Source organism: Sebastes fasciatus, chromosome 20 (genome assembly GCF_043250625.1).
Source record: "Sebastes fasciatus isolate fSebFas1 chromosome 20, fSebFas1.pri, whole genome shotgun sequence".
Classification (NCBI taxonomy): domain Eukaryota; kingdom Metazoa; phylum Chordata; class Actinopteri; order Perciformes; family Sebastidae; genus Sebastes; species Sebastes fasciatus.
The window spans coordinates 23,198,644-23,225,104 of NC_133814.1; the positions used below are offsets into that span (position 1 = coordinate 23,198,644).

General features: G+C 41.5%; 1 protein-coding gene across 9 annotated transcripts in view; it reads left to right on the forward strand.

The window, feature by feature from the left end:
• The window catches only part of thrab (thyroid hormone receptor alpha b), a 300,247-nt gene that overhangs the window by 136,742 nt on the left and 137,044 nt on the right, over positions 1-26,461 (forward strand). For 7 of the 9 annotated variants that reach the window (XM_074619271.1, XM_074619269.1, XM_074619272.1 and 4 more), the window contains one exon: positions 11,318-11,397. The exons of the other annotated variants lie outside the window; for them this stretch is intronic. The gene's annotated coding sequence lies outside the window, so the exon portion shown is untranslated. The remainder of the gene's footprint in view (positions 1-11,317; positions 11,398-26,461) is intronic. 9 annotated transcript variants of the gene reach the window in all.

Here is a 26,461-nt window from a genome sequence, read left to right on the forward strand (position 1 = left end):
GTCCTCTTCTGTGCCAAAGCAGGCAGCGCCGCTGACCCTGCTGGCCTTCTATTCGTGTTTGTGTGCGAGAGAGAGAGAGAGAGAGAGAGAGAGAGAGAGAGAGAGAGAGAGAGAGAGAGAGAGAAGTATAAACAGATCACATTAGAGCGAGCAGAAAGGGAGAGATGGTGCACGGATCATGTGTTTGACTGTGAGTTAATGTATTCTGTGTGGGTATCATGTAAAAGTACATTGTTTACAGTCCATTGCTTTCTTTGTTATTGCTGTACATGTGTGTGTGTGTTAGTGTGCTAAGCACGAGTGTGTTGGCAGACCCTTATCTGACACGGGGGATTAGCTGACCGAAGGCGACCCTTTGCCTCCCGTACCCTCTGCCCGCTGTGAGCCCTCCCCCTTGTTTTTCCACAGATTGTCACTTAAGCATGTCTGCTCTGCTACTGTAAACCAGACGCTGCAGTAGCCTACTGTACATTAACCTGCATGGCTCACCCCATTACATCCAAATACATGCCTGTTAATCATTTCCTTAGGCATACATTACAGTTTTAGAATGATTTACAAGCTTCCAGGCAGCCATTTGATTCCTTCAATTTGCATTTCAGTATAATATTAAAGGGTCAGTTCACCCATATTACAAAGGAAACATATCCTCACTCACCTCTAGTGCTATCTAGCCATGCTGCTGTGATTTATTTGTCCAATTTTTTGGCACTAGATGACTAGATGTTCATTCTCTCTCCCCTGTTCCATTGCATTTACTTCACAACAAGTCGTTGCCAGATACTTCACGTCAATTCCCGCTATTTATCGTTTTTTTTCCACACTACCTGACGACCCAGAGATACCATGTGATACCAGCGTCGTTTTACTATTGGCTCAAAAGCCTTGTTAGAAGTGGGAACCGAACGTCAGATATCTTCCACAGAGATAAACAAAACATTCATTTTGGACCCGCCAAAATGTTTTAAATGATAAATTCACAATCATAATATTTTTTTTCAGGAAAAACCATACTTTTATTCTGCACCTTTCTAAAGGCTCTGTAGATATACTATATATATTTTTTAAATATTTATCTACATAAAATCAATATCAATGAGAGCTTTTAAATCATAATAATGTCATTAATTAATCTAAATAGTCATAATTAAGTCATAATCTAACCCTGGTTTTGAGTCTATATAATAATAATAGTATTAATTGTTAACGGCGGAGTCCGCAGAAGATTGACATTGCCTTCACATGCACAGGGGATTCACAGGAAATGATGCAGCATGTAATCCAGCATTACTGTAATTTGATCTCATTGATATCAATCTCACTGAGCTGTATTAAGTTACTGCTGATGCAAACACAACATTTCCTACTGCTGCTGCTGTTGCGGTTTCCCGTTAAAGGTGTTCAACTGCCGAAAACACAAGGTGTCTTTTTTATTGTGAAGCAGTCACAGAATTCTGAGAAAACCGTACTTGCTGTTACCAGGTTAACTATGTGTGTCGCCAGATCATCCAGGACTGAGATCCTAAAGTCGACATGAAATGAAAAATGCCTTTGCAGCCCTTTTAGATCTCATCTCCAGTCATATTGTGCACCTATTTAACAATACATGCATTTTTTTATTTATTTTTTTAAACAAAAAAAAAACAGCTTCTATTTTTATATCAAAATCCAATCATTTTTCTTCTTGTAAAACAAAATATGACGCATGCATTCGTAAGCTAGTACCACCCAATTTCAACCAATCATATCATAACATCCATCAATCAAACCTTGTTAACTTTTCCAGCTTGGGCCGGAGTCGATAATGTTACTCGCTCCCGTCGCCGCCGCTTTCTCTCTCTTGCTTCACCACTCACTTCTCACATACACACACACTCTACACACTGGCTCTGCTCCAAATAACCTAAGCTACTCTAACGACAACTGGCTCTTGAGAGGGCCATTCTTGTTTTTGCGTCGGCCACTGTAGCTCTCCAACACGCTTGGCACACGGTAGAGGCTTCAGTTGCTTGTAATCTCCTTACCTCACTGCTAGATACCGCCAGATCCTGGACCTTTTAAGAATTATACGTTGATATATTAAATTACACATTTTTAAAAACATTTCAAAAGCAACATCTCCTCCTATAAAAACCATCCCTGCTAACCTATAAAATAAAATTCTTTTGTAATTTGGGTAAGCCATCCGTCTAAAAATTACGTGCAGAGACATAAAAGGTAACCTGTCATAGTGGAGATGTGGTCGAAACATGCAGTTATGCCGCAACCACATTGTGCACTACATACACTCACATATAGAAAACCACAGACACCTATAGACCGTTTCAACAGAACTGCATTGCTAGGCAACAACTTAGGACCATATTTACTTCCTGTCAGCTTAGGTCATTCACACACACTGCAGGACAGGAAACAAGCTGGGACACATTTGGGATGTTTACAACTGTGAAGTGGTCTATATAATGTGAAAATGCTAATATGCACCAATGCTACCAGGGGAAATTTGCCCTCATTATTGCACGTAATTACACTTAAGTTCATCCATCATCGTGGCCTAATGTGACTAAATCTTCAGAAACTCAATAAATAGAATATTCTTGTCTTGTCTTTATCTAAAAGCTGTGAACTGATTTTATTATTAGAGATGGGCACCAGGGTATTACCAGCGAGTGAATAATTAATTATTGAACTGTCTGTGTTGGCGCACAGGCCTCTCATTATGCATACTGTTGAACACACACAGTTCATGTGCCACTTACATGTAGTGCACACACACAAACAAACATACATTTGCATAAAAGCCCACACAGAGAATATCTATTCGTCGTCAGTTGAAGCATAGCACGGTCTTGTGTTCTCGTTCCAGTTATTGCCGTTCTAAACTGTGCATCAGGACGGGTATGTGTGGATTGTTTTGTTTCAGTGTGTAGGTTTGGATCCTTTGGCTTTGCGTTTCATAGAAATCCACAGCTCGCTGCAGCTCCAATGAATCTGAGTCAGAGAGCTCCTTTACTGTAGAATAGAGGAAGGAGGGAAATTAGAGAGAAAGGAGGAGAGGGAGAGAGCGAGAGCAGAAAATGGGTCAGACATCTGAGAGCCAGGCAGTCCTTTTTCTGCGATGGGTGTCAAGACATTATCCAATTGCACCTCTTTTTTCCTTCTTCTTTTTCTTGCTTTCTCTTTCTCTCATGCATTTGTTTTTTTTCTCTCTCCCCACTTTCCCCGGCCAAGAAAAAGTGCAAAGAGAGGAGAGAGTTATTATGCTTGGCATGTCTGCAGAGGACGGGCTTTAATTTGGACACGGCCCAGCCGATCAATCTCCACGTTGGCTCGGTTACAGCACTGTGTGTGTGTGAGTGAGAGTGTGTGTCTGAGTCTGCATGTAACAGCTAAGCTTTTAAACTATGCAAACCAACAGATTGTTCTAAAAGTAAAGCACACTCTGGATTAATCCTGTGTGGAAATGACTTATTCTATACACAGAGCCGTGGAGGAACAATGAATTGGATTGAACTTGGAATGAGTATTAATGGAATACATCTGCAACAAAGTAAAGGAAATAAAGTTTATTCTGTATAAGGCAGTCTGCAGCGGAGCGTCAGCTGAACGCCTGAAATGGTAACGCAGCCCTGTAGGTCGCATGTCTGACATGAGTGATGTTAATGTGTCACGGTAGATGGTAAGCTGATTTGGAAAGGAGCTCTCTCACACTCAGACGAACACACATGTTCTCCCGTTTACACTTAAGTAACTCAGGGTGATTTACATAATATGCAAATACATGGATGTGATTCAGCGGGTGGTTTGGCAACGTTTCAGTGAGCCTGCAACATTTCCTGTTTGAGGCCTTCCTCTGGCATCCAGAGCACTTAGCCCACTTCTATTAGAAAAGTCCTAGTTGTAGGCATGATAGCTCTCAGAAACAGACTGCAACCGGGGTCCCCCCTGAATTCATTCAGCAGTGAAACCCCCACAGCAAGGACATTATTTATTGAGGGGAAAAATGTGAAAAAAATACAATACATTTGCTACAAAGAGACTAGGGCTGATCATTTTCTCAATTAATCGATTAATCGTTTTGTCTATACAATGTCAGAAAATAGTGAAAACTGCTTATTATAATTTCCCACAGCCCAAGGGGACGTCCTCAAATGTCTTTTTTTTGTCCGATCAATAGTCCAAAACCCCAAAATATTCAGTTTACAATGATGCAAAACAGAAAATCATTACATTGGAGAGGCTGAAACCAGCATTTTAATGGGCATTTTTTGCTTTAAAGGTGCATTGTGTAAGATTTGGCGACATCTAGGGGTGTGGTTGCAAATTGCAACCAGCTAAGTACCCCTCCGCACACTGAGTGCAAAACCGTGGTAACGCCATTCGCTTCTCTCAGAGGCCATCCTTACCATAATAACACTACTTTAGGAGCAACGGAAGTCAGACGGTAGCTGGCGGTACCACGGTTTAACACTCTGCAGCTCACGTTACCGCAGTTTCACAAGCGTGTCGGAGAACTACGGTGGCCTTCAGGTGACGTAAAAACACGAAAGTCTCTCTCTAGAGACGGTGTTTGGTTTGTCCGTTCTGGGATACTGTAGAAACATGGCGGTGCAACATGGTGGACAATGTAGATTGTAGATATGAAGGACTCATTCTAAGCTAACAAAAACACAATAATTCTTAGTTTCAGGTGATTATACACGAAAGAAAACATAGTTATGAATATTATATTCCATTTCTACCAATAGATCCCCCGAAATGTTACACACTGTTCCTTTAAAAACAATGACACAAATAATGAATAATAGTTGCAGATTAATTTTCTGTCTTATTGACTAATAGATGAATCGATTAATTGTTGCAGCTCTAAAGGAGAAAAACATGCTAAAAGAACTAAAGGTGGAGCAGCTCACACAGAAACACCATGAAAAGCATCAGTATTGAGTCCCGTTTCGTTTTAAAATGGAAAAGCTTGATGTTGTTATAATGGGAAGCTTTTGACAAACAGCTCTGTCCAAAACGTCAGATTTGTCTAAAAAGATTAACAATGGTTGCGGTCTAGTTTTGGGAGATGCTGTCAACTTACAAGAGAGATTTCTCTTTTATTGTGAAGATTAGGCATCACAGTCTGCCTACAGAATTTTGGTCTGCAGGACTGGCATACCGATTAGCTAGACATACTCTGTGAGAGAGGGACAATACTTCATTAAGTATGAAACAGCTGTGCATGAAAACATAGAAGGTAGAAGAAGTTTTCTCGTTGAAATGAGCAGACGGGTATTTACAGGAAATATGCTGTCTCTCTCTTTTAAGAGGATGATTGCGGAGCAGATGAGGCTTATATAAATACCGTATTGGCCTGAATATCAGACAACCTTTCTTATTTAGACTTATTGAAAATAAGAGACACGTTGATATGACAAGGTAAAGAATGCATCATCCAACTTTTAATGAAAAGCAGTATTAAAAACATAATCTGTATTCTTTTGAAGTCGGTTTGAGCATTTCAAAGACGGACTGTGGAACCAGCTGTTCGTCCTCGTCCTTGAACTCTTTACTCCTGTAAAAATGAAACATATGGTTTGTCCAGTAGATCATAAATCTCTCCGTTTGTGCAGCTTGTTCAAGAATGTTTTGAGCGCAACTGGTAACAGGCATTCCTTCAATCTGAGTTTCAGTCACATACTTGCTGTTCTGTGATTGGCAAGATTTTCTCGGACTGTTTTAAGACTGTCGTTTAGGGCTCGCCGCCTTTTAACATGACATTTTGGGACATTGTTAATTGTTTGCTGCTGGATACATAATTATATCCCCCGTCCATTTCTGCAGTAAAGGTCCACAGATGCTAGGGTTGGGCCCTATGTTAAAATCTTCCAACTGGCCATCGTCAGCCCAACAACCGGTGATTACTGTTATATTCACAAAGGTGTGTTTGTGTGCGTGTGACAGAACCTAAATCAAACCATCTTGATTAGTCTTTCCAATAATCGCCAACTCTGGTTTGGTCGATATTAACCCTTATTTCACCAAGTTAGATGTGAAACTATGCCAGCTCTGCAAGATGATTTCCCCTGCTGTTTCTCTCAGCGGCTGAGCGGCTCTTGTTCTTCAGAGGCAGACCAATAATTTAGCAAAATAAAATGACAAACATAGCCCAAACAGTTGGCTAACAAAATGCATTCAGCCATTCGCCAATAGCCGATATATTCGTCCAATTGTCCAACCCCGAACTCTTGTAGATGCTTTCCACTCATTTGCTTTCTTTCTATGAGTGAATTGAAAAGATTACTGATGTGTTAAAAACGGCGCTGGAGTGAGGGCATGGTTAATCTAGTTTAGCAAAGACGATAGGCAGGGAAACCGTTAACCTGGCTTACTAATTATAACAATGTATCTCACTGGTTTAATCCAAACATTTCTCTTCTGTACTTTGTTGTGTTTATGCCTGTCTGCACAGGGACTGCAGATAGAAAGAAGCTAGTAACTATATCTGGTACAAAACATCTCTTCTCTTTGTTTGAGTTTGGTTTTTTGTACATGGTCATTGACAAATAGATTTAATTAAACAAGAAAACAAGTCTGCAGATTAAACAAACAAGATAAAATGTATTAATTGGTGAGCTTTCATTTTTTTCTCTTTGGACAGAACCAGGCTCGCTGTTTCTACCTGCCTCCAGTCTTTATGCTAAGCTATGCTAACTGTATCCTAGATCTAGCTGTGTACTTAAAGGGACTATTTGTAACTTTCAGAAATGCTTGTTAACAGCGACACCTGTGGCCGTTAAGTCAACGAAAGTCAGCGTCGGGCTCGCGCTTGCTCGCTCTACATAGACATGAACGAGCATCGCTCAAAACAGTGAGGCGACACACGTCAGCTAAAAGCACAATATCACTCTATATTTCACCTGCTTGGCAGTAATGTTAGCTGACCAGACGAAGGTCTCTCCATGAATCAATGCTGATCCTAGTGTTGGCTTTTCCTGCCTCAGCAAAAGCGGGGCATATGCGAGCGCGCTTGGGATCCCGACCCGGTACATTTATACGCTTAAAAAGTTACACAGTCCCTTTAATACGCACACATAAGATCTCGCACATGGAAAGAAAGCAAATAAATAATTTTTGAAAAATGATGAGCTATTGCTTCAAAGAGAGTTTTGTATTTTGGTTTGTTGGTAGCCTTAAAGCAGCTAGGCTAGCAAGCTTCTACCATCTGTCAGCTGTCTAATTGCTAACGATGTGTTTTTCTGCCATGAAGGAGTAGTCGGAAAACTAAGAAGTGTGTTTCCCAGATTTAAACTATTCTTTGAAGTAGAGGCCTCAGCGTGTAACAGATTTAGCAGAAAACAATCATTGTATTTATAGTCGGTCTAACACAGTAATCCATTAAATGTCTGGAATGAAAGGGCTTCATGTTTTCCTCTTATATTGTGATTCCGTTGTAAATGGGCTTCAAGGAACAACACATATTCTTCTTTGTGTCGATGTGCACTAAAGCATGTCACAAGACTAGAACTAATGTGTAGGCATGCTATGTTGTAAACAAAATTATCCAGCCTGTCTCTTCTTGGCTACCAGAGAGAAAAGTCTATCTTGAGTAACCATCTGTCCTTTTACTGTATTTTCCTCTCAGTACATCCTCGTCCACGGCAGCACACCGACACATTTCGGAAGTGTTAAGGTTGCGATGGTCAGCGTTGGTGCTGAATAAGAGGCTTCTGAACAAGACTGAATCACTACCGCACGTTTACTACTTGTTAACCCGTACATCTCTCTTTCTCCGTGTGCTTAAAATAAAACAGAGTATATACTGTAGATGAGCCTGAGTGCTGTCAGGTTTAACCCCGACTCCAAGCAGCTGGCCCTCTTATCTGTCCCGCCTGTGCCGATGCATATTTATCTCTCCCCGAGTAGCTGAGAGCTGGCTTAGAATATGGATTAGCCGGAGAATCGGATGCATGGCCACACTGACTCACCAGAGCCGGTAATGAAAACAAACTGGCGGTGTTGCTTAAAGAGAAACGAGTATTTCACCTTAAATGTGAGTTATGGAAGAGGTCAGCTGTGGAGCTGGTTATAATGCTCATATATAACCAGACATCTCTAGTCTGTTCTATTCAAAATGAAAGGCCCTGAATAGACTTCACTAGCATATACTCTGGAAATGATCATGGTTAAGTGGTTTGGAGGTTTACATTTGCAGTATAGTATTTCACAACCTCCAATATTTTGCCTAAAGACGGCCTAAGGACGGCTTCTATCCATCTCCTGACTTTGATTTGTGAGATAGCAGCAGTTCTCAGGCAAAATCCGATACCAAGGTCACCGATTCTGTTCCCGTTTCTTTTGATAACGCCGTCCAACAAGCGGCCGGTCACGTTTGCGTGCATCCGAGAAGAATCATTTCATTATCTTCTTAATGCAAGATAGGAGTGGCCTGATGTGTGCCGCCTGCCAAGTCAGGTGGAAAGGTGAGACTGTTGTGGTGCTACTTGGCTGAATGTCATCAGATAATGATTCAACCGGGAAAAATGTATCCAGCGTGCCAAAGACACGGATCATCATTATTACGTAATGATATCGTGTTTGTATCAATGGAAGTGTGTTTTTGTCTCAATCAGAGCTGAAACGAATAGACTCGTTGAATGACAGCAAGTTAATGAAAATGGTTTGCCTTTACTCCACAAGCATTTATCATAGATGTTGACAGTTTATTAACTACATGGAGGGGTGTGTATCTGTCCTTCACGATACCGTGCACATCTAGATAATTACTCCAAGATCAGGTACAAAAACAACAGCTCTACATTTGTAATGGTATGATATGCTGTGACTTACGTTTATAATGTTATTTCCTTAACTTTAATTCAAATACTGAATTAAAAATGAAACGGAAAATGATGTCTTCTGCCTTGAAATCAATCTCAAACATGGGCAGTGATACAATGGATAGCTTTTCAGCTAGTCTCCCTAAGTAGGATGAATATTTCATAGAAATGCTGCAGTGTTTACCTCTGGTCCTGGGTCAATATCATCTTTCTTACTTTGGTATTTTCAGTAGTGCTGTATTGGGCACATGGCTTCAGTAACCAGAAGGAGTTAGGGGCATTAGCAGCTAACGTTAACATTACTGGCCTTGTGTTGACTTCTCCTCTAGTTACTTCACTGTCAGCTAACACATACTGACATGCGTAGCAAGGTTTGATGTGCCACGACTCACTTTATTATAAAATTGACCGAAGTCCCGCCCCCCTTAGTTACTGTTGCTAAGTTGCTAAGTCTGACAAGCTTGACCAAAAGAAACATAGCAACGTCAGTTCTGTTTAGCCGATGCCGCAGATAGTTTCTGGACGCCAGGCAGTATAGCTTCATGAAGCCAACAGCATGGACTACAGTATGTGATGGAAGGATATATTCACAATAACTTTTACTCTGGTAACGTTTTCCCATTGGGATGCTAGACGTCATGTATACAGAAATAAATAACACCAAAGGTTACTTCATGGCGGCACATATTCTTACAGAGGTAATAGAAACAAAGGAAGAACATTAGAAGCAGGACTGTGCGGCGCAGACGGTCAGACCCCGCTACAGTAAAAGGGTTTTTAAAGGGACTCTGGTGCTCGGAAACACTACCCCTTATTCCTCAGGGACCGCCGACATCAACACAAAATGAAAATGTAACTGTGACTATATATATATATAATCTAATGTGTCCGTGAAGATTGTGACACCAATGTAATGTGACTTACATAGTAATGTTCCCTTTGAACAGACGTAGCATATCTAAGTATAACCCAACAGGAAAGGGGAAAGTTGACCGAGGTTCTGCCGGGTTCCGAGCTCGCTCCACTGTTATTGGACCACAGAGCGAAAAGGGGCGGGGCTTAGGAAGGGATAATTGTGCTTTGTGAAGACTTAAGGCAACGTCTTGCATGATATTTCATTCAGTGTGGGGATGTGTGGCAGGTTTCTGAATGGGGAACATACTGCAGTGAGTCAGCAGGAGAGTAGCGAGTCTCACACACACACACACACACACACACACACACACACACACACACACACACACACACACACACACACACACAGGGAATTATTTGGAAAGATCGTTTTTTTGACACCTCTATCAATTTATTTCCTAATTTCATGCGGAATTTGGCTCAGACCTGCAGCTGAATCTCTCACTCTGGTATCAGCTCATCTTCACTCCCCTAACCTGATGATTAATATTAAAACATGAAGAGAATGAAAGACATTTCAGCCCTAATCTCAGTGATTTTTGCGTCTATTTCTCAATCATATTACATATGTTTCCATGTTAATTTGTGTATGCAGCTTGTCTGTGTGTGGGTGTGTTTATCTGACTGTGTGCACATGTTTATGTGTGCGAAAAACAGATGTGAAGCATTATTCAATTTCCCTCTGCTCTGCCAGTCACTTTATTTGATCCAATGCAAACAGGCAGATTGGGTCCTGTTCAGTGTAAGATAATTGAATGTGATGCACAATGCAATATAATCTAATAGTCATGCATCAAAGCCAGCGTTATTATGTTAAGTTAAGGTTTCTGCACAGGTATGTCGAGCATGCAAGCTCTTCCTCAGCAGCAATCCAGTTATGAACAGAGTTCATTTCTCATCTTCACCTGGATGTGTTGTTTTGAGGCGTGACTGCTAATTATTCACATTTGCTGCCAGGATTGTGACATCGAGAGTGGAAGTCTGGTTAATGCCGCCTGAAGCCGTTCTTTAAGTCGTACCCCAGGTGTAAATAAAGATCGAAGAGTGCAGTAGCCAAAGGGATGATTAATACTGTACCATATAGAGCAGGAATCTCTTTCCATCAATGCATTCCTGAGCAGATACTGCGTACTCCCGGCCTTTTGAAAGTCTAGCGAGGTTCATCATACTATAAACTCCCTTTGATTCGTCTGGCCGGCCTAAGCCTTAGGTTAGACACTTCATTTGCCTAAAGGATTAGACTACTAAGCCTTTTAGTGGTAAGCTGGTCACATGAAAATCTAACATCAACGGTTTGCATAGACAAGAAACCTTGCACCTCCTTCGGGGATTTTCCTCTCTTGAACTCTGAGACTCCTCCCATGTCATCCCTGACTTGGCAGTACACGCATGCATCAGTGGCCATGTGGATTTCCTTGTGCAGAGCTGTGGATATCTTGTAGGATTTGGCTAACTCCTGTCTCGCAGGATCTCTCTGTAAGCCTTCTCACTCTGCGGAGTGCTTGGCCTGCTGGATGTTTTTTTTCTTTTGTTGGCAAAGATATGAAGGAATCACAGATTGTCTGTTGTGATTACAGAGTTCCCTGAGAGCTAACGTTGGGATGAAAGCCGGGATGTAAAGAAAACAACACTGAAGTGAAGACAACTGACCACCGAGGTAAGAAATGTTTTCCTAGCTTTGTGCACACCTTCTGGTGGTTGACATGTTTTTCTGCAAAGTCACTCAATATTCCCGTTTCAGCACATACTTAATTAAGTGTGAAGCGACATCAATGGGATCTGTGCGTGTATAGTTACGTTGATACCTCAAAGCACTGGAGGGGAGGTGGTTTTATTTTTCCATGCTGGAACACAGTGTCTCATTTCCACAGGTGCAGATATCAGATCCTGTATGTATAGTACATCGGAGCTGTACAGCACACATGTTCAGCTCACTCACATGTTTATCAGTCATTTGGATCCAAAAGGCTGCAGCTTTCTATTTCTGAGAGCTTTTTCCCTCTTCTTTCCAGATGTGATGTAGGAGCACAGCTTTCTCTCTCTGCCACCTCAACAGCATGACGGTGTCATTTATAGACAGCAGGCTCAGCCTTCATTTACAAATCAAATTGCATGTCAGAAAGCTTTGCATTTTCCTCATACTCCGTGATTCTTAGGTTAAATCTCATCCCCTTTTGAATGTGACTCATCAAATACATCACACTTTGGATATCCTCTAAAATAACAATAGTTCTCTGAACTCTCCGTCACCTTTGTGCAGCCGATATCAACATGTCCACATCCCCGCATTGAGAACTCACTCGGGGCTGACGAGGCAGTAAACGGACACACCAGAATTAGCCAGGTGGCGTAACAGATTTTTCTTTTGGCCCGGTTTTTCTGTATGTCTGCTGGCGGCGGGCCAGTGCAGTGTAGCATGGCACAGTTCACAGACCCCGAGCTGCAGCAGTCAGCGCTCCTCTTCCTGAGCAGCGTTATCTTGAAGAGTGTTGAACTTGCACTTTTCCCTTTCGCCGCTATCCAGAGGTTAACACTCTGCGCCTCAGTGACAGCTCACGCCTTTTGCATCACACCAGAGCTCATGTTGATTTATGATCCTTTTCAGGTTGCATTTTCATGATTTTCATGTGCACTCAAAGTGCTGCTCTGTGCACGGACGGTTATTGTTGATCAGAATGCAGTATTGAAACCAGTGTAAGTTTAAAAAACCTAAAACTCAAAGATTGAACTGAGATCTGTAACAGCATTTTGTTGGCTGAGAAGGCAGAGGCAGTTAATAATATAATAATCATAAACTGTATTTATATAGCATCTTTCAAAGCACAGTTATAAAGTGCTTACAGTTAGCTTAATTAATAATCACAACCTGCATCTGCAACCTGAAAGTGAGATGAACAGCATATGACAGCATATTGACATAACAGCTGTAGAGACAATAAAGTAACAAGGGCAGCCTGCTGACTTTTGCATACCTTGTTTTTACTTGATCCAAATACTGGAGCTCCCAATTCAGACGTTTAGAGCTGAAATGATTGTTATGAAAGAGAGAATCGATAGAAGAAAATTGATGTGCCACAATCGGCGAGATTGTTTCAGAGTCTGTTGGTCCTGTCGAACCACAAAAACACTCCTGATTTTAGATATTGCTTTTTTCTCTTTGGCCGAGTACAGACAGAGAGACAAGTTTCATTTTAGTCTTTTACAAGTGATTTAGGGCTTGAACATGTTTTTGCAGACTGCCAACACATTCTCATCCCAACTCGTCACATACTGACACTTAGTCAGACGCCTCGGCGTCACTTTTCAGACGCATTAAACACGTGCTTAATGTTGTGAATTAAACAAAAACACTTGCTTAGGTTCAGGCAACAAAAACACTGAGTTAGGTTGAGGAAAAAACAACATGGTTGGGCTTAAAATTATTAAGTTTTTACAATGAAGATGTGACTTGACGTTGTGAACATGGGACACGATCGAACAGCTGATTGTAACGTGAAAGTAGAACGTAATGTACTGGACGTGAACAGCTGTCTCCTGAAGTAAAGCCTTGTGTTTGTTGGACACCTCCCCTCACGACTGCTCTGTGTGTCTCTTTCGCTCTCTAAACTACGTCTCCACACTCCTGGCACACTTTCCCCGTGCGTTTACTGTTGCCTCGGATGGGTTTACATTGTAGGTAATGGAAAGCCTGGTGCGAAAGGGTGACTTGTGTTACTGTATCGAACGCCGACAGCTGTGACATAGTGTCGGTATTTGACGCCCTGGGAATGAGAACTGGCTACGTCTGCACACAGGCGAATGTGCCGGGGTGTTCATAGACTTTTGCATGGCTTTTTCTGGTGTCACTTTTGTTTCCCGTTTCGAATCTTCCTCCCTACACCAAGTTGGATCAACAGCAACTTGTTTGAGGCTCGGGTCCGCACCACATGTTAATGACAACTACCCATAACACCTGCAGAACTAGCCTCTATTTTCAGCCTCACAGCATTAACACTGTTTAGCTGATAGAATCCGCTGCCATTTGTAAGTTTAACCAGTGAAAGTGACAAAAACAGAACTTCACTCCAGTCATAGTAGAGTCACGTTTCTGTTGTGGTGTTCAGAACAACTTCCCATTAACAATTAGCCTACCTTTTTAAGGGTCTACTGTAGTACATGAATCTAAACAAAGTGGTGTCTGTCAGAGGGATGTGAGGTGAGCGTGGATGCTGCACATCCCGCCCTCGTGCTTGTCAGGTGGCACAGAGAACGAGCTGAGCCACTCCCTGCCCATCTGTCATACCCATCAGGGGAATCACTTCCCCGCTCTGGCACACACACACGAGTACAAACACACACGAGTACACACACACACACACACCCCCACCCCCCCCCACCCACCTGGGCACACATTCACGGACACAAATACAAACATGCACACACATAATCAAATGGACAAATATGTACAAACATCCACATGCACACAGACAAATACAAACACACACGGTCTAAATACATTTGGATTCATACGCAGATAATCTCTGAGCCCTGCTGACATTTATCTCTAACCGGGGAGTACTGGGGGATCCGTGGAGCAGGATGGGCAAACTGTGAGCGGGCTCGGAGCCAGCGGTTGAATTACTTTTATTCTCCCACGCTGTGACTCACCACCTGGTTGGGTAATCCCAGCGCATGCTTTTGGACAGCTCCCGTACTAAACCTCAATTTCAATCTGACTGAATTGAATTTCTCAGATGGCCATTCAAGCTCTGCCTGGCTCTAACCGGAAGAAGCGAGCTTTATGACCGTTAAAGCCGTGCAGAACAGACACACAATGACATTTAAAATGAAACCATTACAGTCAGACGGATGTGAGCGCAAGCTGTCGCTATATTACTGTTGTCTCCTTCTCTGTTAGTGACATTTGAATAAGCATTTTTTCTTGGTAATCAATAAAGTAACTTAATAACCTGCCTTGAGGCTCTTGGATGTCTAGACACAATATCGTTTGTACTCCGCAAGGAAGCCAGGGATTAATTTAGGAAGACAATTACCTAGCATGCTGCTGAATGACATTTCCAGGAACTGATGAAACAATAACTGAATAATGACTCTGGCTGGTTGAATTAGTTGATCTGCGTGCGGTTTAACCTGCGTCGTGTCGTGGGAGGCTTGGCCGGGTCACAGTGCAGCGGTGGAGGCGTGACGCTGTAACGTATCGAGAACTCTCCGCTTCCCACCGTGCAGTTGTGTTGTTGTGCAGCATAAACAAGGTGCAGCTGTAGTGTCAGGCTGCAGCGGCGTAGAGATAGAGTGGGTGGTATTTTGTGAAACTGTGCGGTTTCTTGGACAGCTCTCTCATTCACTGAAAGGAAGTGGTTTTTGCCTCCTCTCAGCTAAACTGAAAATGTTCCTCTTTTTGCAGCGCTCTGTTGATATTCTGTAATTTCACTCATTCTTATGCGATCGTCTGTATTAAAGTCAGACTCTCTGTTTGGGGTCAGACGAGAGGCTCAAGCGGAAAAGTGCAAACCGCAGTCGTCAGTAGAAAGTGTTGGTGGTAACATTGCTGGTAATGATTGTTTAAAGCTGTGTTTGTATTTGAACTGGAGTTGATCTGTGCTGCAGAGTGCAAAGGTAAAGCTAAAGTCTGTAAGGTGTTTCTAAGGTCTCCAGTTGTTTGGCCTCCAGGACCTGTTCAGACTGTTATCTGCATTATATTAAATCACATCTTGATCTGTACTGGGAGTGCTGCACATCCACAACATGTTGACTCTGTTGATCGACTCATTTCATAATTGATAAAGAGCGCCCTTGTGCATTTGCTAGAAGAAGCTGGTCGATTAATCAAATGAACTGAAAATATTTTTGCACTTCTCAACGGGTGGGGTTCGTGCAGTCTGACCAGGGGATTCAACTTGGCAGTTCAGGGACGGTTGCTCAGTGTGGATGCTCTCCCGCTCTCTATTCCCGGCCCTCGCCTGGCACTTTTCCTCCGTGGTGGTCCGCCTCAGCCATGAGCTTTACAGCACCGCGGACGCCTTGGACTTGGTGCTCGCTGTGCTCTCTCTCCCTGCTTCCGGCACGACTGTCAACCGGGGCGAACTTTATTTAGTACGTCAGGGGTTTGCGGTCAACATCCCACCGGACCCGCCTTGAAACACGGACCCCGTCTCATTTACCACGCTTTGTGGGTGTGACATTTTTGCCGTGTCATCATCATTCATATCTATACAACCAATGTAGTTATGATTACATTGTTTACAAGAGGACAAAGTTCTTCATGGATCCAGCCTCTTAAAGGGATATTTCGGGTGTTTTGAAGTGGGGTTGTATGAGGTGCTGTTTTAGACACCTGAAATAATCAATATAAGTTTAAGTGTACACTATATTTAGTATATTTTCTGAAGGTGAACTGAACTGAAAGTGAAATGTGTTTATACAATTTTTGTCAATGGAGTCTGGATGCTTATGAGTTTCACTTGCAGGTCACTTCCCCATCGGAAAGGGCTGTCTGACGGCAAGATAAAGTGGTGAAAATATTCTAAATATAACATACACTTCAACTGATATTGATATTTTTAGGTGTCTAAAATAGTGCTCTCAAATAGACAAACGAAAATCAACACTATCTCTACACTACCTCAACTTATCATTAGCATGTCTGTTCTGAAACTTGTTGTTACTTCTTCGACGGCATGATGCATCAACATTGATATATCTTTTATAAAGTACACTGGGTTGATGATGTCCACCATATCGATGTATCAGTCTGGCCCCAAAACCTCCACACGGGAACCTTCAAGTCAGCCTAAAAGATTGATAGATTCAACCTTCAAACAAGCCATCAGCAATTCATGAGTCTCCGTGCACACAACAAAAATAAGAAGTCATGTTCTCTTTCAACCCTGACGTGCATTTTAAATGTGCAGCAGCTCAAAGGACAGGCTGCGGAGCTGACTTCTTCTTTCTCTCGTGCTGTGAGGGTCTTGAGGATTTCAGGCTGATAACGAATACAGTGTGCGGCGTGTTGACGGCTAAAATGTTCGCAAGACAAATTGTCAGAAAAAATAAATGTGCTGTCTGAGTATCTGGACCGTTTGGCTCGTGCTTAGTAACCTGTGATCACAGCTTGGCGATATGCAACATGAATGTGACTCGTCTACGCTCCACATCAGCCTCTCTGAATAGCTGGCCGCTGCAGCAGCTCCTGTCACACATCCAACTGGATATCACGGTGTGAAACAGATATGATTGTATCAAGCGCAGATACAGTTTCAGACTAACAATGAATGACTTCTTTGAGCGAACCAGACTGGACACATTGTTCTAAGTTCACAAGTTTCACTGGGAGCTCCCGTTTCCTGACACTGCAGTCTGACAGGAACATTTTTGTAGCTCAGTGTAGAGACAAAACATTTAATCTTTATCTGGAGAGCTTGATTCAAGATAGCAGGATGTTTACACATCATTATTGTAGATAAAACTGATGCCTGCTCTTGGCGTTAGAAGTTACCCATCTGCTGCCGAACCTTTAGTGGCAGTTACATGTTCCTGAGGTCTAAGGGGATTGTGTAACGGACCAATTTCTAATTGTAGGGCATGATGGGACATCTGATATAGCCTAGATGGTAATGAAACATACCGTAGTTGAGAGGTGTGTGAATTAAGCCGCTGTGTGCAGGACCTCCGTGGTAATCACATCACGGTAAACTGTCCTGGGCAGCGCCTGCGGTGAACACTGTCGAGGTAGTCCATTTACATTTGTCCCATGTATGACTCGTGTGTATGACCCTCTATGATAATACATGTCAGCCGGAGCGCTTGTACATTTATGGCTGTTGTGTTCTGACAGCAGTGAACATGTCCATCAGAATGATATGAAGTGATAGTGCTGCTATGATAAGTAGATTAATGAATCATTTGAGCGTGTATCAACAACAATTTTGATAATTAAAGCTGTGATGATTATTCAAATGAATCGATTAGTTGACTGACATAAAATAAACCTGCAACCATGGAGGACGGAACCCGCCAAAATAAAAAATAAATAAATAAATTACTCGATATTGGGGAAATAAATAAGGGGTGAAATGCAAAGGGAAACTTGTGCAGAAATAAATAAATAAATACATAAATAAATACATGCATTTAAAAGTAGATATAAAATAAATAAAAAATTAATGAAAAAAAACAAAAACAAAACTGCAGAAATTAATAGATCAATAAAAGATCCATAAAAATAATAATATATACATTTAAAAATTAATAAAACATAATTTAATAAAAGTCAAAACTAAACAGGAGAGTTAATAAATAAGGGAATAAATACAAAGTTAATTAAATAAAGAATAAATATCAATTTATGTCACATTTTATCCATTAATTAATGGCTACATTTATTTTTAATATTAGTTTTGCTGCATTTAATGACATATCGATTTGTTTATTTATGTATTTATATATTTATCAACTCATTTATCTATTTTTTGATTTATTTTTTATTTTGGCAGATTCTGTCCTCCATATTATGCAACTACTTTGGTAATTGACATTTTTCATGATTCCAGCTTCTCAAATGTGAAAATTAGCTTTTTTTAATTTCCCTTGTGTTACATTAAAATAAATTGAATATCTTTAGTTTGTGTACAGTTGGTTGAACAAAACAAGAGATTGGATGATTTCCCCCTGGGCTCTGGGAGATTGGATGGGCAGTTTTCTGATGTTTTAAAGATCCAGCAGTTATTTGACAAAATAAGGTACAGCTGTAATATTCGGTTGGAATAATATAAATTAATATTTGCTGCTTCCAGCTTCTTGAATGTGACGCTTTTCAGATTTTCTTTCGTATTTTACATTAATGAGTTGCATGACTTTTTGAAGATGTCTTCCTGCGATTTCAAAACTCTTGATGTGCATTTTTCACTACTTGTCTTGCCATTTTATAGACTAAACAATACAGTCGGGCGATTGCCGATATATGTGTGCATGTGTTATTATTGTTATCAAAATATTTGTAACAAATACACAGCAAACAAATCATAAAGTGCAAACAAGATCAGTCACACCAGGGCAAAGTTGTCAAAATATAAAAGAAAAATAAATAAATAAAACACAGACACATGCACATCCAGATGCTTTGTTGTTGTATTAACCAAACTTCTGTCCTCCCTTTGTTGTGATTGTGATTACCATATACTAGAGGACCGAAGTGGGCCGGTGCTTTCATCCAACAATCACCAAATTATTTTGAAGCATTATTTCTGACACGTCCTCACACTCTGGATTATTAAACATTCATTTGCAGATGAAAAGAATCAATAATATATTTTGCACATAAGTGGAAAACAAACAAGGCATTGAACTATAGTTGTGGGGAAACCCAAAGTGTTTGACAGCCCCAGATACACTGGGTGCTATGGTGAGTATTTTAATGTGGCTGCCGGTCATGTGAAGGAGCCTGATGAATCCTTCTTTCTCCTCCCGGCAAGATATAATGCGAAATGCATAAATCCCGTCACACTTCAATAAGTCATGCTGATGTCGCTGATTTGCTGTTAATAACAACAGAGGATGTAACGCAGAATGTTTATCCCAGCTGTGTTGACGCTCAACGTGGAGACGTCCTTATAGTTATAAGGGCCACATTCTTCATTACATTTTCTCCCTCTTTTTTTCTCTCCCTGTGCGTCTCCTCCCCCCTTCTTAATCTTTCCCCACGGCGGTGTCAGTTGAGGCGCTGAACAGGTGCAGCTGGGAGTGATATGAACACAAGTTCCTGCTCAAACAGCCACATTATATATGCAATGTACTGTACAGGCCGGTCTGCCACCGCGCCGCCATGCACGTGGAAAAAAGAAAACAGGTTCAAAGTACTCGACCCCGGCAAACGCCTTTTCTCTTGTGTTAATGCTGCGCTGTCTGTGTTTGCTCTCAGTCTCTCGCCCTATCAGGGCTCAGCTGTATGGGATTATAGATAAAGACACCATGTATGGCGCACGCTAAGACCTCACAGGGTCTTTTACCTCTAGCTGAGGACAGAAAAGCTGAGCGTCTGCTGGTTTACATGTTTAATGAGTAACACATCAGTGCAGATAAGTACAGCACAGTATAGTATATCTTGGTTGGAGAGAAAGTGGGACATTGTGTTGCTCTGAGGGAGTGCATGTAAGAACATGCTGGCTCACGGCGTTCTATACTGGGTGTTTTATGACCGCATATAGTAGCATGTATGTATCTGTGTTTAGTAGGATCTGATAGTGTGTGCTCTGTGGCAGGCAATAATCTCAACCCAGAGGTGCGGGTGCAAAGAGTTGGTGTTCATTTCAAAGCACCCTTCCTGCCTAAGAAAGGCTGTCTTTGTGGCCATGGGCACCTCTCTGAGACGCAACAACAAAAGCCAGCATACCTGTAGCCAGCATGTTTACTAGGGCTGGGACGATACACCTGTTTCTATTACCATTTATTGCGATTTTTGTTCACTTTTTTAACACTAGACCATGGGAAACAAGTTGAATCATACACTTCTAGGGACTTTTACTTTGGAAAATATCTAAATGAATACAGTAAAAATGTTTGATTTTCAGCAGGTATGTAGTCAGAGATGTCCTGAAGTCAAATATATCAGTCATTGTCAGGCATTATTTTTTTTATTTTTTTCCAGCAACCCAAAAATCGAAGAATAAAATTAGTGGTATTTTCTTTTCAATTTATAAGGGATGTAATGTTTTATACTTCTGGTGAATATAATCCAATCAATCTTATTTCCATATATGTGTTTTGTATATACAGTTCCTTTTATTAACACGTTATTTTGAAAACCAGACGTAGTCACACGTGTCTACTTCCTCTAACTTCTCCAAGTCCGTCTCTAGCTCTCCCGTCAGCTCCGTTCTCTTTATACATCCATGGTCAGCTCCATCGGGGCCGTTTGAATGTATTTAAATCAATGTCAGTATATGGGTGCTCTACAGTCGTAGCGTCGGCCCATTTGACCACGGAGATGAGAGTGACGGCCGGCTTGACCGCACGTTACCGCAATACGATAACATTTCCTGTCCATGTCAGAGTTAGCATGCAGCTTTAGCCGTGATGTCTAGCTCTGCTATTCCTGCATTGTGTGAAACCCAAAGTGTTTCCATACTTTACTGGATGTGTAGTGTTTACCACGCTGGATTTAAAATGTGAAGGTTCCAGTCGTATCCACGCAGATCCTCCGCCGTTTTCTACTTTCTCGTAGCGGATACGGAACAGATATGACGTCACGTTACTCAGACTACAACAATAAAAGCGGTAACTTCCTTCTACCTCTGCGTGGACTCAAATGAAGCAAATAAATCGATTCTGGCATTAAAGAATCCATTTCAAAATCGTAAAAAAGAAATGGCGATACATATGTGAATCAATGTTTATTGTGTTCAAATTGCTGTAAACAAGGTCAGAAAAGCTCCGGATACAGCGAACATTACCATAATCAAGAGCTATTCTTAGAGGGACACCAAGAAACACAAAGAACAGCAGTATGTGAGAGAGACTGGAAGGAGAAGAGGGCAGAAATGGCCTGAGAGTGGTGGGCAGCATTAACCAGTTTAGAGAGTGGCATTCCAGCTCTTTTGTTGTCGGGCCACAAATATTCCAGTTCTCCTACTCCTTTACCACACAAATGAAGTGAACTTGAGGACTCCAATAAAGGCGGAGAAGAGGCAAGAGTATTAAAAGGCCTGGGGTTAGGGAATGTTGGCTGGCTGCATACAGTAGACACTCTTTTAGATCTCCACGTGGTCTCAACTGTTAGTTCCACTATGACACTTAGTGCAATCTGGTTTTAGTTTACTGTACGCAGCAGGCATGTGGAAGAGTGTCGGAGAGGGATTCAGTCTCACACACAAGGGTAGAAATTGTATTATACTTTGTTTCAGATATAAATCCTCACACAAAAAGCACCTCTCCATGCATACAGGTGAGTGCATGTACTGACATGTGTCGTACATTTGGATGTTTTCTCCTGTTCAGTCCAGCTGGTAGAGAGGGGATGGGCACAGGAATGCATCAGCCCACCTTTTTGTCCTGTGTTTGGATGAGTTCCAGATCAGTTAACCGTGTTCTGCACCTTCTCATTAAAGACGCGGTTCCATAGGGTAACGGGCTGGTTTCAACGTGCCGTGACTAGTTGGAGCCATATTGGGACATTTTCCCTCCGCCACTGTGTGCAGAGCTCTTGTACGCTTTTAAACCCCTTTTCCACCAATATTAGCGCGTATATTCAGTTTTTTTAAACACGGGAAATCCCGCTAAATTAAATGATAGACTCTTTTCCCATAAAGGTTCAACGTCATGGACGCACCGGCTGGCACAGAAAGCAGGGTTAGTAAATAGTGAAACAGTGAATATGTTGCGGTGGTTACTTCTTTTTTTATATATGTATATCTTATTCAGTCTCTCTTCAAACTCTCAAACCACAGTTGGTGATTGTCGGAACAGTTGAAAGACTAACAAAGCCGGTTTTGAAGTTTTATTTGTTTCTGTCGAGGTTGAATGAAATCTGTTTTACGATGCTGATCATCGTAAAACACATCAAGGTAAAATTGCTGGTTGTGTCAATAGAGGCTGGTAGCTTTGAAGAGAGCGCATATAATGGCTCTTTTCACATCTAACTCAGTGAATGGTTTATTTCAACCAAACCAGAGTTGGTGATTGTTGGAACAGTGGAAAGACTAACAAAGATGGTTTTGATGAGTTTAATGTGTTTCTGAATAAAGTGTGTTTTACAAGGATCAGCGAGGTAAAATTACGTTTTTGCCAATAGAATCTGGTGGCTTTGAAAAGTACATATAACAGCTGTTTCTTTTCACATCTAACTCAGTGAATTAAGGGTTTATTTGACCAAACCAAAGTTGGTGATTTAAGTGGGTTTTACGACGGTCAGCGAGGTGAAATTACTGTTTTTGTCAATGGAGTCCGGTAGCTTTGAGGATAGATAGATGTTAATAAATTGTAATAATTGTCCAAATCCCTGTTGATTTGATTTATCATATATTCACCTCAACACGCGTCACATAGCATCACGCTGGAAAAGGGGCGGAAATTAGTGAGTCATGTTTCCTGATAAATACCTGTGACTACTGCAAAGTCATTTTTCCTGGGAATGAATGCAGATCGTAACCGTTTCCACTGAAGACAAAAGCCAGATGTTAGTGGGTGTTAGTGAGTTTTTGGTCCAGTGGGAAAGGAGCTATATAGATCTTATTTCACAGCTTTGTTGAATACTCAACCCTGATTGGTCAATCACAGCATTCGATGGTCTGTTATTTCTTTATAGCAGACCGTTGCTATGCATAACAGACCGTTGCTATGCACGCAGCTCTCATCCTGGACTCTGGAGGACCATTTTTGTGTCAGATTATTCCTGCATCGCCCTGTTGGGGTTCATTTCACAACAATGACCGGCTCGCTATACATTATACCTTACATGTAATATAGATCAAATTCACACCTCCTTTTTTTATTTAACTTGGTTGAACATTAAGTTTGACAGCATGAGTGATATCATTAATAATATGAGAGCGATACAGAAGCCAGTATGACTCATATTATTGTACATATTAGTCCCAAATGACGGGAGAAGTCTTCTCATTTTAATAATTCTCTCTGCTTCTTCTCACTGGCTTTATTCTTGCTGTGTGCCTTAACGCTCTTTTCTTTTTCTTTTTTGTTTGTTTGTTGTTGTTTAATCTCGCTCTACTCGGCCAGCTGAGATGTTGTCTCTATTACTAAATTACCCGTGTGCCATTTGGCAAAGCTCCGCGTGTGTGAAACCTCCGCCAAGTCTGTCAAAGTTAGTTTAGCTGAAATTGTGCCTGTGTGGTTTGACACACCTGTGTGTGTGTGTGTGTGTGTGTGTGTGTGTGTGTGTGTGGGGGGGTGGGGGAGGGTGTTTGTGTGTGTGAAGGTGCTGTAAACTTTGTTCAGTATTTGGCCGTTTGTCAGATAGGCCTGCAAGACACAAATTCCCTCTTTTTCTCTGTGTTTGAATACCTTAAAGGGTAACTCCGGTATTTTTCAACCTGTTTTGTGTTTTTGTGTCGAAGTGACTAACGGGGACAACAATTTTTTTAATTGGTTCAGTATTGATTTAACGCTGGCGTGTTTGTTACACAGAACCATCTGAGTAGCCTTCATTGGAAAGGGGCATTGCACTTTGAAAAACTACTTGGCAGGTGATTGGATGAACCATCTGTCAATCAAACTCATGCCAGGAGAAGAGCGAAAACATCTTTTCCACTGAGAAAAGCCTTCAGTGCCACTCTTTGCTCTTCTTTCAATGAGGAAATACTCTCCAGTTCTGATGTAACTGATGCTATTGCAGCTACGCTAACTTCTTAAGGAGCCACCATTGTTGTTCAGAACAAACAGTCACCTCTCTGTGTCGCCTCAGAAGGGAGCCTGCAAACTGGGAAAACTCTCACAAGATTGTTAAGGTCAGGCATTGATCTCAAATAGTTCAGGTTAGGATAGTTTTTGCAAGTTTTTGCAGCTCTCAGATCAGATTTCTCAGCGGCTACCTTCCAGACACGACCTTCGCCTCACACACACCTAAAGCCACGCCATAGCTGCTACTAGCTCCTCGCAGGATGCTGAATGATCCGTGCTCTGGCTTGCCGGACACAAACGCAAAGCCTGACAAGATGGATTTTTGTGTGATCTCCTGATCCTGCGATTCTCACGTGATCTATGATCTCATGATCGCGATATCGCTAGAAGGTAAGGTAAGTATTGAGCGAGAGCACTGCAGCCAGCGGGCGCTAAATGAACTGTGATATAATCGCTCAGAGCAACTCCTCACCATCAATGTATGTCCACTAAAACTGCTTGTTTTTTCCCCTGTCAGGCTCAGATTGTTATTATAAGCATCTTGCAACATAGTGGAAAGGACTCTACATGTTTTTCTTACCTTTTGCTCGATCCGTTTTGTTACTCTCTTGTGACTTATTGCCGGAAGACGGCAACAATGGAAATGTAATTGAGAGCTGGAAAGAGGAGTGCCATTGTTGTCTGAGTTAAAACACAAAGGTAAAGAAAAAGGTTTTATTTCTCTGTAGGGTCCTTTCCATAATGTGGTCTGACATTTATATTAACAATCTGAGGCTGTCAGTGGCAAAAAACAAGCACTTTTAGTCGACGTACATTGATGTTGAGAAATAGCTTGATATGATTACATTACAGCCCGTTTAGCAGCTGTCTTCTGCAGCGTTCTCGCTCGATACTGGACCAATTTCAAAAATTGTTGCCCCCATTAGTCACTTAGACACAAAAAGATGGGACAATAGGGTCCAACGGTGCCGTTATCCTTTAAAATGATTTTGCATTGTTGAATGTTACAATTAAATCACTGGATTTAGATCAATTAAAATGGCTTGTATTGTTTTACTTTATCTACAGTCCCAGTGTGCCGTAGTGTTCTCAGAAAACCTGCAGACTCAACCGTGACCTTTGGTCTCTCCACACACTGCCTCAGTCTGAGCCCGGCTGCTGAGGTCATATCAATCAAGTGCGATGTTCCTAATGTTGCGGTGACCTTACCTCGTTGTATGGTTCTAGCTGACAGAATTGACATTTGTCTGTTCCCATAACATTATACAGCTCAGTGTTATCTGGTGATGTTGAACAAGTTTGTCTTTAAGCTGAAGAACAGAGAGGAAAGAGCACTTTTGATGTCATCTAGAGACAAATCACAAGCAGTGAGGTGAGACTCCTGACTTTGACAGCACCCACGGTGACTTCACTGCGGTACAGAGACAGTTTCTGTTTAACAGCTGTGAGCAATGAAACTCATTTGTGATATTTTGGACAAAATGTACGAGCCCACGGTGTCGGTAGTCAGTCGTCCTGTAATTAATTGTGAGATTGGTGATTTGATTCCCAGCGACTCCTGTGTCATCCTGGGGCAAAAGAGTAAGCTGCCTTGGACAGGTGTGTATAACCTATGGGCTGCAACTAACTGTTATTTAAATTTTCTGAAAATCTGCTGATTATCTTTGTGATCAAGCGACTAATTGTTTCATCTGTAAAATGTCAAAATAGTGAAAAATGTCAGTCAGAGCAGTTTTTTCAACCCTGGCACCAAAAAAAATATTGGAATTTGTATTTTTCAGCAAATCACGGATATGTTGAATGTCGACGTTTCTGAACTAAGGATAAGTTTCATGAATACGTTTCATATCAGCCTCGTATCACGCTTGCAGAAACGCACAACGCCACATGGTTAACGTTGTAAAATTATTGGTTAGGTTTAGGCAACAAAACCACTTGGTTAAGGTGAGAAAAAAAGATCATGATTTGTGTTAAAATAATAACGTCACAACGTAACGTAACAACGTAATGTAACAACGTAACGTAACAACACAACGTAACGTAACAACACAACGTAACGTAACAACGTAACGTAACAACGTAACGTAACAACACAACGTAACGTCACAACGTAACGTCACAACGTAACGTCACAACGTAACGTCACAACGTAACGTCACAACGTAACTAGTATAAATAAATAACAACTGCCCCTAGCGGACTTTCTTACGTAACGTGACAAGCATTAAGTCAACGTTTACTTTTGGTTTCACACTGGCCATAAACAGCGGCCTCTTGGGTGAAAGTCCTGTGTTTGTTTGACCCATCCACCTCTTCTTTCTCGTTATTGTACCACATCACTTTCAATAACGGTCTCTCGATATACTACGTCA